The 15,224-nt window shown below is 46.3% G+C and overlaps 1 long non-coding RNA gene across 1 annotated transcript; it reads left to right on the forward strand.

Annotated features, from left to right (window-relative positions):
• The first annotated feature begins 11,490 nt into the window (after positions 1 to 11,490).
• Positions 11,491 to 13,156, forward strand: LOC146641478 (uncharacterized). The gene is made up of 3 exons (XR_014909714.1): positions 11,491 to 11,960; positions 12,045 to 12,192; positions 12,273 to 13,156. It is a non-coding gene; the product is annotated as an uncharacterized LOC146641478 (long non-coding RNA).
• Positions 13,157 to 15,224: the final 2,068 nt, after the last annotated feature.

Below are 15,224 nucleotides of genomic sequence, written 5' to 3' on the forward strand. Positions count from 1 at the left end.
TGCTTTGTTGCACAATGGCCATTTTGGCATCAGTACAAGACAGCCTATTACTCTGTGGGAGTGCTAGCAGGGAGTAGTGTACAAGTAATGAGCCTTTGTTGCTCCTCTTTGGAACTTATACTATAGCAGATAACTTTACACAGTTGAGTAGGAAGTGATGTTAGTTGTAGATGAAAAACAGAACAACCAGGTAGACATTACTGCACCCATAAGGGACCACTTGAACGAGGGAACCGACTTGATTTGGTTCTCAGCACACCGAACCCTCTCTCATATTAGCTTTGTATCAGCTTAAATTGAGTGTATTATATGGAAACGGTTTAATGCAGCTGTGTTTGATAGTGAAAAGGGAGAGCTAAAAGAAAAGATTACAGCTACAAATAACTGTTTGGTATAAGCATATGGCATGCGAATATATGATAAGCAAAACAGGCAGCAATTACACCTCCTTTGAAATGTGTTTGGGAATGGAAATGATCAGTATACACTGTTGGGCTGCGTGCACAAGAAAGAAGAAAAAAAGCAGCTTCGCATCACTTTTGAGGTTTTTAAAGAAAGTAATGCATTACTTGACTCGTATTGCTTTAATACAAAGTAATCCATACTTTACTTTTAGTTATATTTTAACATTTTTGTAAAAAATAATCAAACTAACTTAAGAAAGAAGATAAATGTTTGACCAAAAAGGTGGAACCTGAAGGAAAGTCTGTTTACTATGACAACAGTTCCTCACTTACTGAGTGTCACTTTGAAATCAAGCTTGGCTGTGGTCTGCAGACGCTCAGACGGAGCGTTACTCTGAGCCTGGGGTTCTTTAGCCATTACCTTTGTGTTAGCTGCTTGTTCAGGTGCTTGATGTCATATTGGCAACGATGGCGTTTAACCATCACTTTTTCTTTTTGCATGATAAATTAAAAGCAATGTGGTTACTTGCAACAATCAAACACTGTAGACATCACAGGAAACTATTATATTAGTGATTATTGTAAGGTACAATGTGTTTACAGTAATGCATAACTTTGCAACACCTTAGACACTACCTGCATATAGGACACTTTGTAGGAGACAGGGTTACAGAGATCATCTCCATACTTTATCCCACACTCACACACTGCACACACAATACAAATTTGAAATAGATATGGTAAATTCAGTACTCTGAGAATTGCATCTCACTGTGGGCTTACAGTCCAAAATCTGTCATACTGTCTCCCAACATAACACAGCACAACTCTTACCTTACGTGTCACATCTATTTGCTGTCAACCGGGGCGAGTGTGTGCTCAACATGTAGCATGATCTGCACTTCTGTTCTCACAGGAAAGTTTCACTGTTCCAAGCAGTGTAGCCGTGAGAGTGATAATTGGATAATGAGTAAATAAACAGCTGGAGTCCCGTGGTTTTTTTGGGGGTTTTTTTTGGCTCTTTGAGTACAAATGGTTAAATGTACAACTAGAACTGAACACGCAACCCAGCGAAACACACACACTGACACACGGTGCTTCCAACACTACTGAGTTAAACTTGTCATAGAGGGAGCAGCTATTTGGGGGGCCATCTTGTTGTGTGTGTCTCCGTGGCTGAACTGCAGGGAACAATGACAGGAAGGAAGCAGGCTGGAGGTGAGTGAGGTGTGAGAGCCCTAAGAGTGTGTATCCAAGCCCTAATTAACTATCTGCTGCTTCCTCTCTCCCTGGCATCCCTGCCTTCCTGGGGCACATGCCAGTTACACGGATGGTGTGTTTATGCAGTGTGTGTGTGTGTGTGCGTGTGTATTTGCAAGCACCATAATATCACTGTCACCTCCGTTTGTTCCTGCCTCTCTCTCACCCCCTGTTCGCCTGGCACGCCTGCCCTCCCGTGTCAGGTTTTGTGAAGCAACCCGAAGCCACCGGATGGAGCATAATTACCCTCTGCTCACCGTGAACCCTTGTCCCCCAAACAAGAGCTTGCTTAGACTGTATCCATAAACAAACCTGCTCCTCCATCCCTCTATGTGCCACCCATTCATTATGGGTGTTCTTCTCACTACAGACCTGGTCAGAAAGTGCCCCGGAATTTGACAGCAGCTTTTTAATGACATCTCAACATGGTAAATGGTCTCTGAGAATACTGTCTTGTATAGTAGGTTCTAACCCACTTCTTTAAGCAGGAAAGTCAGCTATAAGTATGACCTACAAAAGGGATCTACTGCTCACTGGCAATGTATAAGACTAAAACAAAAATAAGCAGTTTATTTATCCCACAGTGAACCAGCCACCCAACCCCTCATTTTGCTAAGCCCATTGCTTTAAGTAGCCTTGTCAGAACTTGAAGCGAGCCATTAAAGGCAGTGATGATGCGCAGCGGCACCCCCTGCGCTGACAGCCGCACTGTCGCCGCCAAGCTGCAAAGCTTTAATACATGACTAGGAAGGCATCCAAAGACCAGAGTAAATAAAGGAGGGAAAAGATGAAATGCATGCGACAGTGAGGCAGACAGCTGAACAAACGCAATGACTTCGAAAACGGGCCTAACAGCTCACTCTTCCCCCACTCTATACACAATCAACCATGTAAATTATTGAAATATCATGAAAAATAAATACTTCAATAAAAAAAGGTTCCGCCAAGGCCCAATTATGCAGTTTAGCTGCATATATCAGTGTTTTTTTCTCCCTGGTAATGAATGGAATGAAAAAGGCTGTTGTTTACAGGGTGTGGAAAACAGTGAAGATCTAACAGATCTCAAAGTATGGAGTAGATCCAAAGTAAAGAGGACTCAGACCACCACACAACAGAGCTAGCTGCCAGCCTTTATCTCCCAATCCAAAGAGGCTATCTAAGAAATCAAATCAGGTGAACTTGACATGGCTCACTTCCAATCCGAGTCAGGGTAGCTTCGTAACTGAGGCGGCGCTTTCTTTGAAGCATTAACTGAATGAGTCCTGGAAAAGGGAGAGTGCAGAGGCTGAGTTAAATGTCCATTGTTTTAGCGGTTTGAGGCTTTATCCCTGTGTTCTCCAGTGGCACTTCCTCAAAGCGTAATGCCCTGGGAGTCCAGGCGCTTTGAGCAGGGACTAGCCCTCTTCCTCTGGTCCTTACATGTGATCTCCTTGATTTTAATGAGGCCACATGGACCCCCTGTGATGTGCTTTGGAGGATGCGGGGATCCCATGCTCGCTCTGAGGTCGTGATAGTGGTTGAACACCAGTGACCCCTTCTCCCCCACCCCTCGTTTCAGCCGGGCCTCTCAGGCACGTCTAATGTTTTATTAACCAGGTTCACTGGTTCACTCTCTTCTGAGGAAATATAACTGGCTGTCAATCATCTATGTGGATAAAGTGCACTGTGGCTTCACAATGCAGCCTTCATGTATCGCATGCACTGGATCGATAAGAAATCCTCTGACTGCTTCACACAGAATGTTGACAATGCTGCTGCACCTGAATATTAAATAGACCTTGAGAGTCCTCTGTATACTTTTACAACACAATGGCAGCAATTAAACAAACCCACTAATTAGTCCTGTCATGTACGCATGATGAAAATCTCTAATTACACTTGCAGAAAATTACTGAGTGTATTAGCGGCAGCACGGAGTCCGATCTTTGAGCTTCTTCTCAGGCAGTTTGAGTTAGCGTGCAGTTGTTGATCTTTGCACGAGCAGTTATTACAGTTTTGTATTTTCTAATTAGTTTACATGTTTATTTCATAATGACTTTTTGCTTGCAATCCAGTTTAGTTTCCAGTGTGGATTTCATTTTGGTTTTTGCTGTTTGAAAAGGTTTCATTTTAGTTAGATTTTCATTAGTTTTAGCACATGTTTAAGTTTTTTTTAGTTATCATAGCATAGAGGAGATCGTGTCAAGTTCAGAATAGGTATAATATTACAAATAAAGCCATTTCTACAGACATTTTCAGCACTGACTAGTGACCAGACAGTCAGACTTTCATATTTCTGGCTACGAGCCAGTATCTTTCATGGATATGCAGCGCATGAAAGCGGTGCAGGCAAAAAGTCCCACATACACCTGCAACTATATGCTAACATGTTGTTTTTTGTCTTTGCTATGAGTAGACAAAGTTCACCGATTTACCAAATGCTCTCAACAACAAACCTAATTAGGCACTTAAATCAGACTCTCAACCAGCCAGAGATGGGCTGTAACTGTAATCCGATTACTTTTTTCAAGTAATGAGTAAAGTAAGGGATTACTTTTGCAAAAAAGTAATTTGATTACTGTTATTTTCCCGTAAGCACGCTGCATTACTGCATTACTAAACCATGATTTTGTTTGTGAGAGTGTCTCATGACAATGACGTACGAGCGTGTTAGCAACAGACGTGTGTAGATCAACAATGGATAATATGGAGTGCGGGACAGAGTATGACCATGCGGTGTTTAAAGTTTGGAAGTACTTACATTATTTTGAGTTTTGTTCCGTAAAATGTGACAAAAACATTAGCATCTATTGTAGACTCTGCGTGAGAAGAAAACTTCTTTCTACAGCAAAAAATTAAACTTCAAATCTGAGCAAGCACCTAGCAAGCCGCCAAGGGAATTTGAAATTCACAGAGAAACCCCTGGATCCGCCCACTGACATGACGCAGCGGGGCGCTGCAAACTTCCACCCGCCCCACTCCTGCTAAACAGGTGAAAATAGATTTAAGAGCGACAGGACATAGTGCCGCTGAATCTTTGATTATATTTATCTTTTTCTGTGTTTTACTTGCATCTATTTAAAAGATTATGAAATACATTATTGTATTTCATATGCTGGAACATGCAGAAAATAGGTTTAAATGTAAAACAAATTTCTTCCAGTCAAAGACTGTTGCATAAAATTTAATTTTTGTTCGATGCAATGTGCATAAACTTAAAAGATTAAACAATTTTTAAAAAGAGACTTTTTCATTTGATTCTGTTTTATATGCGGTGGATTATGCAGAAAAAACAGAATTGGGCTGAAAGTTCTATTACTTTTTTACGTATTCAGGTTGCGTATCATGTTTTTAAAAAGTAACTAATTACTTTTGAAAATACATAATCAGTAAAGTGATGGGATTTCTTGGAGAAGTAATTAGTAACTAATTACTATATTCAAGTAACTTGACCAACACTGCACCCAGCATCGGGACACTAAAGCTCCTTGGTGGTGGTAGTTAAGCTAGTCAGCTCCACCGTTTTGCTGAAAGCAGACAGCTTTGCTCAAAGTAGATCAACACACAAAAGCTTTTACTTGATTTATTGAATTACAGAAATAAAAAAAGACAAATATGGTAGAGGTTAGCAGTTCTTGTCAAAGTTGGTTCAACTGCATTACAGAAGTAGGCTAAAGGCGCAATAAAAACTAAAATGGTTTTAAGATGTTTGTAGTTAATGACACAAAAATGGCAGATAAGCAATGAAACTATTGTAATTGTGCAAATCTGAATGTGATCAACCATAAGCTAAACTACTAAACTACTAATTTTTAACGTATGTACTACTCCCCAAAACTTGTCATTTTTGGAAAAGCACTCCACACATCCTCAGTGACATAAATCTGAGGCGAATCTATGTGAAACATCACAGCATTTCTTTCCCAAGTATCCCAGCATTTAAGCCCATACAAGTAATTATCGCTCACCTTAAACAGCGTCATAGAACAGAGAAAAACCACACACCTCAGTCCGTGCTGCAAATGTAATTTCATTTTGAAACTCACCTGCCGTCACTGGAATGAGTCAGCAACCAACCAATCCAACCATTAAATCTGCAACAGTGAAATTGTGATGTAAACCTAAAGAAACAGAAAGTTATTGAGCTCAGCTCTCCTTTTTCTGTCTTAGTGCACCCATAAAAAGAGTCTTGTTAGATTTGTGTTACACTGTTCAGGTTGCCTCAGTCCTGACTGCTGTTGTGATGGCTGAAAATGTGTGAATCAGAGCACTCACAGATATCTTTGTCAGTCCAAGGCCATAAACATATCACTGCAAACTGAGCAGGTTTCATTTTGTTAAAAGAAACAGACCTCTTGACTCCACTCAGCCTGTAATATTCTCATATATATGTATTATTCTGCCTAAAAGTATTTTTAAATTCAAAGCATGAAGGTTGTTTTCTTTCTGTGAAAACTACAAATGGGACTGTTTTGGAGCAGTATGTGTTATTTTTAGAAAGTGTTGCTCATGTCAAGCCAACAGTCATAACATAAAGTTAAAGTAAATATTATTTGCCTTTTGGAAGCTGAATAGAACTGAAATAGCATGCTTTTACTGATGTGTCTTCCCTAACGTCGTGAGTGACCACAGCATATTAAGAATTAGCTATAAAAAAAACAACAACTGATCTGGAGTAGAAGAAATGATGCAACTCTGCAAAAATGTATTCTAAAGAGGCCATAATTTTCCTGATTTGTCCTGCTTTTCTCTCAATAAATATTGCATGGAAAGTAAACAGATAAGGATGACAGTAATGGTCAGAGTTCTTTTCAAATGGACCCTCAGTGGGACCACAGAAAAGCTCTTCCTCTGTGATGTGTCCCTCAACATTGTGGTGAAGGGCAGACTCAGGAGAGGAAAGTGACATTTAGGAAGAGCTAAAACAATGGAACAGTAGTGCTTTAATGTCTCATAAGACGTCCTCTAAACATGGCTTTTCCATCTGAAAGCATCTCCATGCTGAGTCAAGTGCACTAACTGTGCATGAAAGAGCTCGTTCCCTCAGGACAAGGCTGCCTGATACCCGCAAGAATAAACTGGCCTTTAACTGCCAGGCTCCACACAGCACAAGATACACATACTAAAGCTCACTGTGCCAAAGGGACAAAACAACACCAAAACCAAGGCTACAAATCTGTGAAGACCCCATATTCCAACCTCTGCCTGTAATATCTGCACAAGACCACCTGACAACTATAATGTCACAAGAGTTTTCTTGCATGCTGGCACTTTAAATAAAGAGTTTAACAGTTGACAGTTGTGACAAAGGTCACAGGGGGGAAAATTCTCAAGTTGAGTATATACAGTCTCTTTTTTCACTGCTTAACAGTGAGAGCAATTTATGGAAACTAATCTTGGAGCAAGAAAAGGAAAATCCAGACTACACAAAAGACGTCAAACATCTGAACATATGCATGCGGAATAAATGTAAAGCAATTGTCATGGTCCGCGGCCCGGCGTCCGGGGTGCTGCTGGGATGTCCACGCCCACGAGCGTGGCTGCTAACCCCACACCTGCATCCCATCCCAGGCGATCACCAGGTGGACTATTTAATCCTGCCCTACCTGCTGCTCCACGCCAGTCCGTAGTCGCCTCTCAGCGGTAACGTACGCCTGCGGGAAAAGAACTCGTATGACAAACTCTCCATCGGACCTAACACTGTTTTTTTTTTCCCTGTGTACCCAGATCACAACTCGGCGTGTTTTTGTTTTCGAGCCACCTGCCTGTCCACCTGTCCACCTGTCCGCCTGAGATTTGGTTCACATTCAGCTTCGCCGTCTCGACCCCTTTTGGAGCTCCACCCCCCTCTGGTTCACTCGGCCCGGCTATCACCGTGAGACGCACACTCCACCTTCCCTCGTATGCTGCCTTTTTTCCGCACCCCAGTAATCTGTCTCTCTTTTTGTTTTACAGCCTCTCACAGCCCCGCTCTCGGCGTTCCCTGTGCAGTCCCTCGGTTTCTTCTGGTTTCATACGTTGTTTTTCTGGCTACCCTCACGGGACACCTTTAGTTGCAATAAAAATTACTTTCTTTATTCGCTCCTACCCTAGTGTGTGTGTTCTGCTACTGGGTCCTGCCTGCGCTCGGAACTTCGGTTCATGACAGTACGGACTGGCCAGTATGGACACAGCAGATCCACTCCGCTCCGCTATTAATAAACAGGGCGCTATCCTCGGTCGCCACGATCAGCAGCTCCAGTCTCTCCAAGACCGTTGTCAAGAGCTCAGTGACACTCAGAATAAATTACAAACTAGGCCGTCCGACCCCGTGCACCGCGGCGTGTCGCCTCCGCCGCTGGAACCCTTCCACGGGGAGCTGGACCTGTGTGGGGGGTTCCTTTTCCAGTGCTCCTTGTTTTTCAGTCGCACGCCTCACGCGTTCCCCACGGATACTGCTAAGATCTCCAGCTTCGTGGGATTGTTACGGGGGCGTGCTCTAGCATGGGCTGAAGCCTACTTAAATTCTCACCCCATTCGCGATTGCGATTACGATGACTTCCTGGAGGAGTTCCAGGCTACGTTTTCCCCTCCGGTATCGGAGGACGATGCCGCGCAGAAGTTGCTGGGGCTCCGTCAGGGGCGGCGCAGTATTGCGGAGTACCTGGTTGAATTCCGTACTCGAGCGGTCGCCGTGGGTTGGCCCGATTCGGCTCTTCGTGGGGTTTTTTTACGGTCGTTAAATGACCAGATGAAGGACCAACTAGCTTTTCACGAGGAGACCAGATCCTTTGATGAATTGGCCTCCCTCTCCCGTAGGATTGACAGACGCTTGCGGGAGAGGGATGCCGAGCGGCGGTCTAAGCCTATGGGCTCCGTATTGCGCCCCGGGTTTCGCGTTTCTCCGCCCCCGCCCCTAGCTGCGTGTGCGCGCTCTCCGTCGCCGCCCCCGCCTGAACCCATGCAGATCGGACGCTCTCGGCTTTCTCCGGAGGAGAGGGAACGCCGATTTCGGGCTGGAGAATGTCTGTACTGTGGGAGGCCCGGTCACCGCATCGCTGTTTGCCCGGTCCGCCCAAACGACCCGGCCCACCGGTGAGTCCGGGGATACGGGTGGGCAGCACTCTAAGCACTACTAGACCCCGATTGTTACTGTCCGTTACTATCGTGACTTCTAATCAGACTTTTACATGCCCCGCGTTAGTGGACTCCGGGTCGGAACAGAACCTTATGGATGAGAAGGTGGCTAAGAGGCTAGCTGTGTCTCTTACTCCACTCGAACCGCCCATCCCTGCGTCTACATTAAACAACCAAGTGTTTGCATACGTAACTCACCAAACCGCGCCTGTACGGTTAATCACATCAGGTAACCACCAAGAGCAGCTGTCCTTTTTCACTTTTCCTGCTCCTGACACCCCGCTTATCCTAGGCTACCCCTGGTTACAGAGACATAACCCACACATAGATTGGGCCGGAAAAAGTATCGCGAGCTGGAGTGTGTTTTGTCTGGCGAACTGCCTGAGGTCAGCCGTTCCCTCCGCCTCAACGGAACGGAGGCCCGCCCCGCCACCCGCGCCGGACCTCTCTTCCGTGCCCCCCGACTATCACGATCTCCAGCAGGTGTTCAGTAAAGATGAGGCGCTCTCACTCCCGCCTCACCGTCCATATGACTGTGCTATCGATCTGCTCCCGGGTGCATCGCTGCCCTCTAGCAGATTATACAACCTGTCTCGCCCCGAAAGAGAAACCATGGAGAATTACATCCAGGAGTCGCTAACTGCAGGACGTATTAGGCCGTCATCCTCTCCCGTGGCTGCGGGTTTTTTCTTCGTGGGAAAGAAAGACGGGACGCTCCGCCCGTGCATCGATTACAGGGGGCTGAATGACGTCACCGTCAAAAACAAATATCCCCTCCCACTCATTAGTTCTATTTTTAACCCAGGGAGCTACGGTCTTCACCAAACTAGATCTGCGGAACGCCTACCACCTGGTACGGATACATGAAGGCGACGAGTGGAAGACCGCCTTCAATACCCCACTAGGGCATTTTGAATATCTAGTGATGCCGTTCGGGTTAACGAACGCCCCGGCAGTTTTTCAAGCCCTAGTCAACGACGTGTTACGGGATTTCCTGAACGTGTTTGTTTTTGTTTACCTGGATGATATTTTGATTTTCTCCAAGACGCTCGAGGACCATCGCATCCATGTGAGGAGCGTGCTACAACGGCTGCTCGAAAATAGACTGTACGTAAAAGCGGAAAAGTGTGAGTTCCACGCCTCATCCATTTCCTTCTTGGGCTACATCCTCGCTGGTGGGCAGGTGAAGACCGACCCGGTGAAGATCAAAGCAATATTGGAATGGCCGGTTCCGGAGACACGAAAGAAGCTTCAGAGCTTCTTGGGGTTTGCGAATTTTTATCGCCGTTTCATTCGAAACTACAGCCAGGTGGCCGCGCCTCTCACCCAACTCACCTCACCCAAGGTGTCTTTCACATGGTCCCCTGAGGCCCACGCAGCCTTCGCTAAATTGAAGCGATTATTCACGTCCACACCCATTCTGACCCATCCTGACTCTTCTAAACAGTTTGTTGTTGAGGTCGACGCATCTGATGCGGGAGTCGGGGCGGTTCTTTCCCAGCGGTCTGGGCCCCTGAACAAACTCCGGCCGTGCGCCTTTTTCTCACGCCGACTCACCCCCGCGGAGAGGAATTACGACATCGGCGACAGGGAACTCCTAGCGGTAAAACTCGCATTGGAGGAATGGCGTCACTGGCTGGAGGGGACCGAACAGCCCTTCGTTATATGAACGGATCATAAAAATCTACTGTACCTCAGAACCGCCAAGAGGTTAAATCCCCGTCAAGCTCGCTGGTCCCTATTCTTCGCCCGCTTCAACTTCACACTCTCCTATCGTCCCGGGTCACGAAACATCAAACCCGATGCGCTCTCCCGTCTGTATTCCCCCGACAGCGAGGCGCCCCCCCCCCGCCACCATCCTGCCTGCCTCCTGCGTGGTGGGTGCTCTCACCTGGGAGATTGAGGAGACCATTCGCCAAGCGCTCCCGGGGGACCCTGACCCAGGGACTGGACCGCCAGGACGGCGCTTCGTTCCCGCCGCCGCCCGGGGAGCAGTCATCCACTGGATCCACACAGCACGATTCGCGTGCCACCCGGGCGTGAGCAGAACGGCGCGCCTCCTCAGCAGACACTTCTGGTGGAAATCGCTACTACGGGACGTGAGGGACTACGTGTCTGCCTGTGCCGTCTGCGCTCGTAATAAATCATCCACGAAACATCCCATGGGCCAGCTCCACCCACTCACTACTCCCCACCGGCCCTGGTCTCACATCTCGCTCGACTTTGTTACCGGTCTCCCCACCTCTTCTGGAAAATGTGTCATCCTCACCGTTGTGGATCGGTTTTCTAAGGCCGCCCACTTCGTCCCGCTAGCCAAGCTGCCCTCGGCTGCTGAGACTGCCCAAGCGTTAGTCACGGAAGTCTTCAGGCTCCACGGAATTCCCCTGGACATTGTCTCCGATCGCGGTCCCCAGTTCACCTCACAAGTGTGGAGGACCTTCTGCTCCATTCTCGGCGCCAAGGTCAGTTTGAGTTCCGGTTTCCACCCGCAATCCAATGGGCAAACTGAACGCCTTAATCAGGAGCTGGAGACTATGCTGAGGTGCGTAGCCAGTCAAAACCCCTCCTCCTGGGTTACTTACCTGCCCTGGGTGGAGTACGCCCACAATACTCACACCTCGTCCTCCACCGGCTTCTCTCCTTTCGAAGCGTCCCTCGGGTATCAGCCTCCGCTCTTCCCGGAAGAGGACCTGTCCCTCTACGTCCCGTCGGCCCCTCATCACCTCCGGCGCTGCCAACGTGTGTGGCGCTGCGCTCGCCGCGCCCTCCTGCGCGCAAAGGAACGACAGGCGCACTACGCCGATCGTCGCCGCGCCCCAGCCCCTGACTACCAGCCGGGACAGAAGGTTTGGTTGGCTGCTGGGAAAATCCCGCTCCGGGGCACGTCCCGCAAACTGGCTCCCCGTTTCATCGGGCCGTACGAAGTGGACCGAGTCATCAACCCGGTGGCAGTCAGGCTCCGGCTTCCGGCCTCTCGGCGTGTGCATCCCACGTTCCATGTATCTCAACTTAAGCCGGTCCGCCTCAGCCCCCTGTGCCCTCCTTCCGAGCCCCCTCCTCCCGCCCGGCTCGTCGGATGTCCACGCCCACGAGCGTGGCTGCTAACCCCACACCTGCATCCCATCCCAGGCGATCACCAGGTGGACTATTTAATCCTGCCCTACCTGCTGCTCCACGCCAGTCCGTAGTCGCCTCTCAGCGGTAACGTACGCCTGCGGGAAAAGAACTCGTATGACAAACTCTCCATCGGACCTAACACTGTTTTTTTTTTCCCTGTGTACCCAGATCACAACTCGGCGTGTTTTTGTTTTCGAGCCACCTGCCTGTCCACCTGTCCACCTGTCCGCCTGAGATTTGGTTCACATTCAGCTTCGCCGTCTCGACCCCTTTTGGAGCTCCACCCCCCTCTGGTTCACTCGGCCCGGCTATCACCGTGAGACGCACACTCCACCTTCCCTCGTATGCTGCCTTTTTTCCGCACCCCAGTAATCTGTCTCTCTTTTTGTTTTACAGCCTCTCACAGCCCCGCTCTCGGCGTTCCCTGTGCGGTCCCTCGGTTTCTTCTGGTTTCATACGTTGTTTTTCTGGCTACCCTCACGGGACACCTTTAGTTGCAATAAAAATTACTTTCTTTATTCGCTCCTACCCTAGTGTGTGTGTTCTGCTACTGGGTCCTGCCTGCGCTCGGAACTTCGGTTCATGACAGCAATAGACAAAGGCAAAGACTGTGTGTGTTAAAACTGTGCTTTATACAAATTAAATTAAACATTTTTTATAGTTCAAATCGACATGATGAATCACTGACAATGATTGGAGGATTTTTTAGATGATGTGACGGATTAGTCAAAATTATGCACCTCACAGTCACACATGGTTAAGAAACAAAGCTTGTTTTGTGAAAATGATACACCATGTTTGTGTTTGTGGAATTAAAACAACAACAACAACAGATAGCTGAGTAAAAACCCCATAAATATGCAACAATATGCATTACTGCTTTACTTTTAGAGTAATAACTACAGTATACAAGGCCCATGACCCCTTTCCACTCTGTTTCCTATGTGTTTGCAACTCCCTATGAATTAACTTGATCTGGCTTACAAATATATATTTAGCAGCTGGTACTGTTTTCACCTTTGACATCACGGCAGTAAAATCCTCCTACTGTAGCAGGAAACCTACCATAAATGTGTCAGTCTGTCTGTCTGTGGAAGGATTTTGTCAGAGTGATGGGAAATCTTTACAGGCGTGTATCTGACAAGTTCACAGATGGGTTTGGCTCAAGAAGTTATCGGCAGCTGGTGACTGATCCTATTACATGACAGTATAAGGAAAAACTTTTCGTATTTTTTGTTTTTGTTGTCCTACCAGTGGTCCTCCACAAATCTTTTCTAATTTCTAATAATTGTTAATATAAAAAGACCATGTTGAATATTAATAAAAAGTCTGCTGACTGCATAAACAAATGCTTGCTTGCTTATTTTTCCCACAAAAATATATTATACAGTGGGGCAAAAAAGTATTTAGTCAGCCACCGATTGTGCAAGTTCCCCCACCTAAAATGATGACAGAGGTCAGTAATTTGCACCAGAGGTACACTTCAACTGTGAGAGACAGAATGTGAAAAAAAAATCCATGAATCCACATGGTAGGATTTGTAAAGAATTTATTCGTAAATCAGGGTGGAAAATAAGTATTTGGTCAATAACAAAAATACAACTCAATACTTTGTAACATAACCTTTGTTGGCAATAACAGAGGTCAAACGTTTACTATAGGTCTTTACCAGGTTTGCACACACAGTAGCTGGTATTTTGGCCCATTCCTCCATGCAGATCTTCTCGAGAGCAGTGATGTTTTGGGGCTGTCGCCGAGCAACACAGACTTTCAACTCCCGCCACAGATTTTCTATGGGGTTGAGGTCTGGAGACTGGCTAGGCCACTCCAGGACTTTCAAATGCTTCTTACGGAGCCACTCCTTTGTTGCCCGGGCGGTGTGTTTTGGATCATTGTCATGTTGGAAGACCCAGCCTCGTTTCATCTTCAAAGTTCTCACTGATGGAAGGAGGTTTTGGCTCAAAATCTCACGATACATGGCCCCATTCATTCTGTCCTTAACACGGATCAGTCGTCCTGTCCCCTTGGCAGAAAAACAGCCCCATAGCATGATGTTTCCACCCCCATGCTTCACAGTAGGTATGGTGTTCTTGGGATGCAACTCAGTATTCTTCTTCCTCCAAACACGACGAGTTGAGTTTATACCAAAAAGTTCTACTTTGGTTTCATCTGACCACATGACAGTCTCCCAATCCTCTGCTGTATCATCCATGTGCTCTCTGGCAAACTTCAGACGGGCCTGGACATTCACTGGCTTCAGCAGCGGAACACGTCTGGCACTGCGGGATTTGATTCCCTGCCGTTGTAGTGTGTTACTGATGGTGACCTTTGTTACTTTGGTCCCAGCTCTCTGCAGGTCATTCACCAGGTCCCCCCGTGTGGTTCTGGGATCTTTGCTCACCGTTCTCATGATCATTTTGACCCCACGGGATGAGATCTTGCGTGGAGCCCCAGATCGAGGGAGATTATCAGTGGTCTTGTATGTCTTCCATTTTCTGATGATTGCTCCCACAGTTGATTTTTTCACACCAAGCTGCTTGCCTATTGTAGATTCACTCTTCCCAGTCTGGTGCAGGTCTACAATACTTTTCCTGGTGTCCTTCAAAAGCTCTTTGGTCTTGGCCATGGCGGAGTTTGGAGTCTGACTGTTTGAGGCTGTGGACAGGTGTCTTTTATACAGATGATGAGTTCAAACAGGTGCCATTCATACAGGTAACGAGTGGGGGACAGAAAAGCTTCTTACAGAAGACGTTACAGGTCTGCGAGAGCCAGAGATTTTCCTTGTTTGAGGTGACCAAATACTTATTTTCCACCCTGATTTACGAATAAATTCTTTACAAATCCTACCATGTGGATTCATGGATTTTTTTTTCACATTCTGTCTCTCACAGTTGAAGTGTACCTCTGGTGCAAATTACTGACCTCTGTCATCATTTTAAGTGGGGGAACTTGCACAATCGGTGGCTGACTAAATACTTTTTTGCCCCACTGTATATTATTATTATTAATATATTACTATAATATTATATTTTTATTTATATTTTTGTCCGTAGTTTAAATTCGGTCATTCATGCCCTAGGTGCACAACTTGTGATGCACGCCACTCTATTTAAGAACTGGAGTTTGTAAGGACTGTTAACATAATAATAATAATTTTAAGTGTATTTCTTATTTATGACATGAACAGTATGTAGGCAATTTGTGTTTGGTTGGTAGATTTATTTATATTTTTAACAGCTCTCTTTTTGAGGCAAAGTTCAGCTTCCATAAATGTTGTTCTTTCATGCAGCAAACATTACTCAGGATTACAGAGTATGAGGAGAATAAAAGAGGTTTAGACTCAAGCGC

Source organism: Rhamphochromis longiceps, linkage group LG23 (genome assembly GCF_057381845.1).
Source record: "Rhamphochromis longiceps isolate RC_006_pf linkage group LG23, R_longiceps_female_GT1.1, whole genome shotgun sequence".
Lineage (NCBI taxonomy): Eukaryota > Metazoa > Chordata > Actinopteri > Cichliformes > Cichlidae > Rhamphochromis > Rhamphochromis longiceps.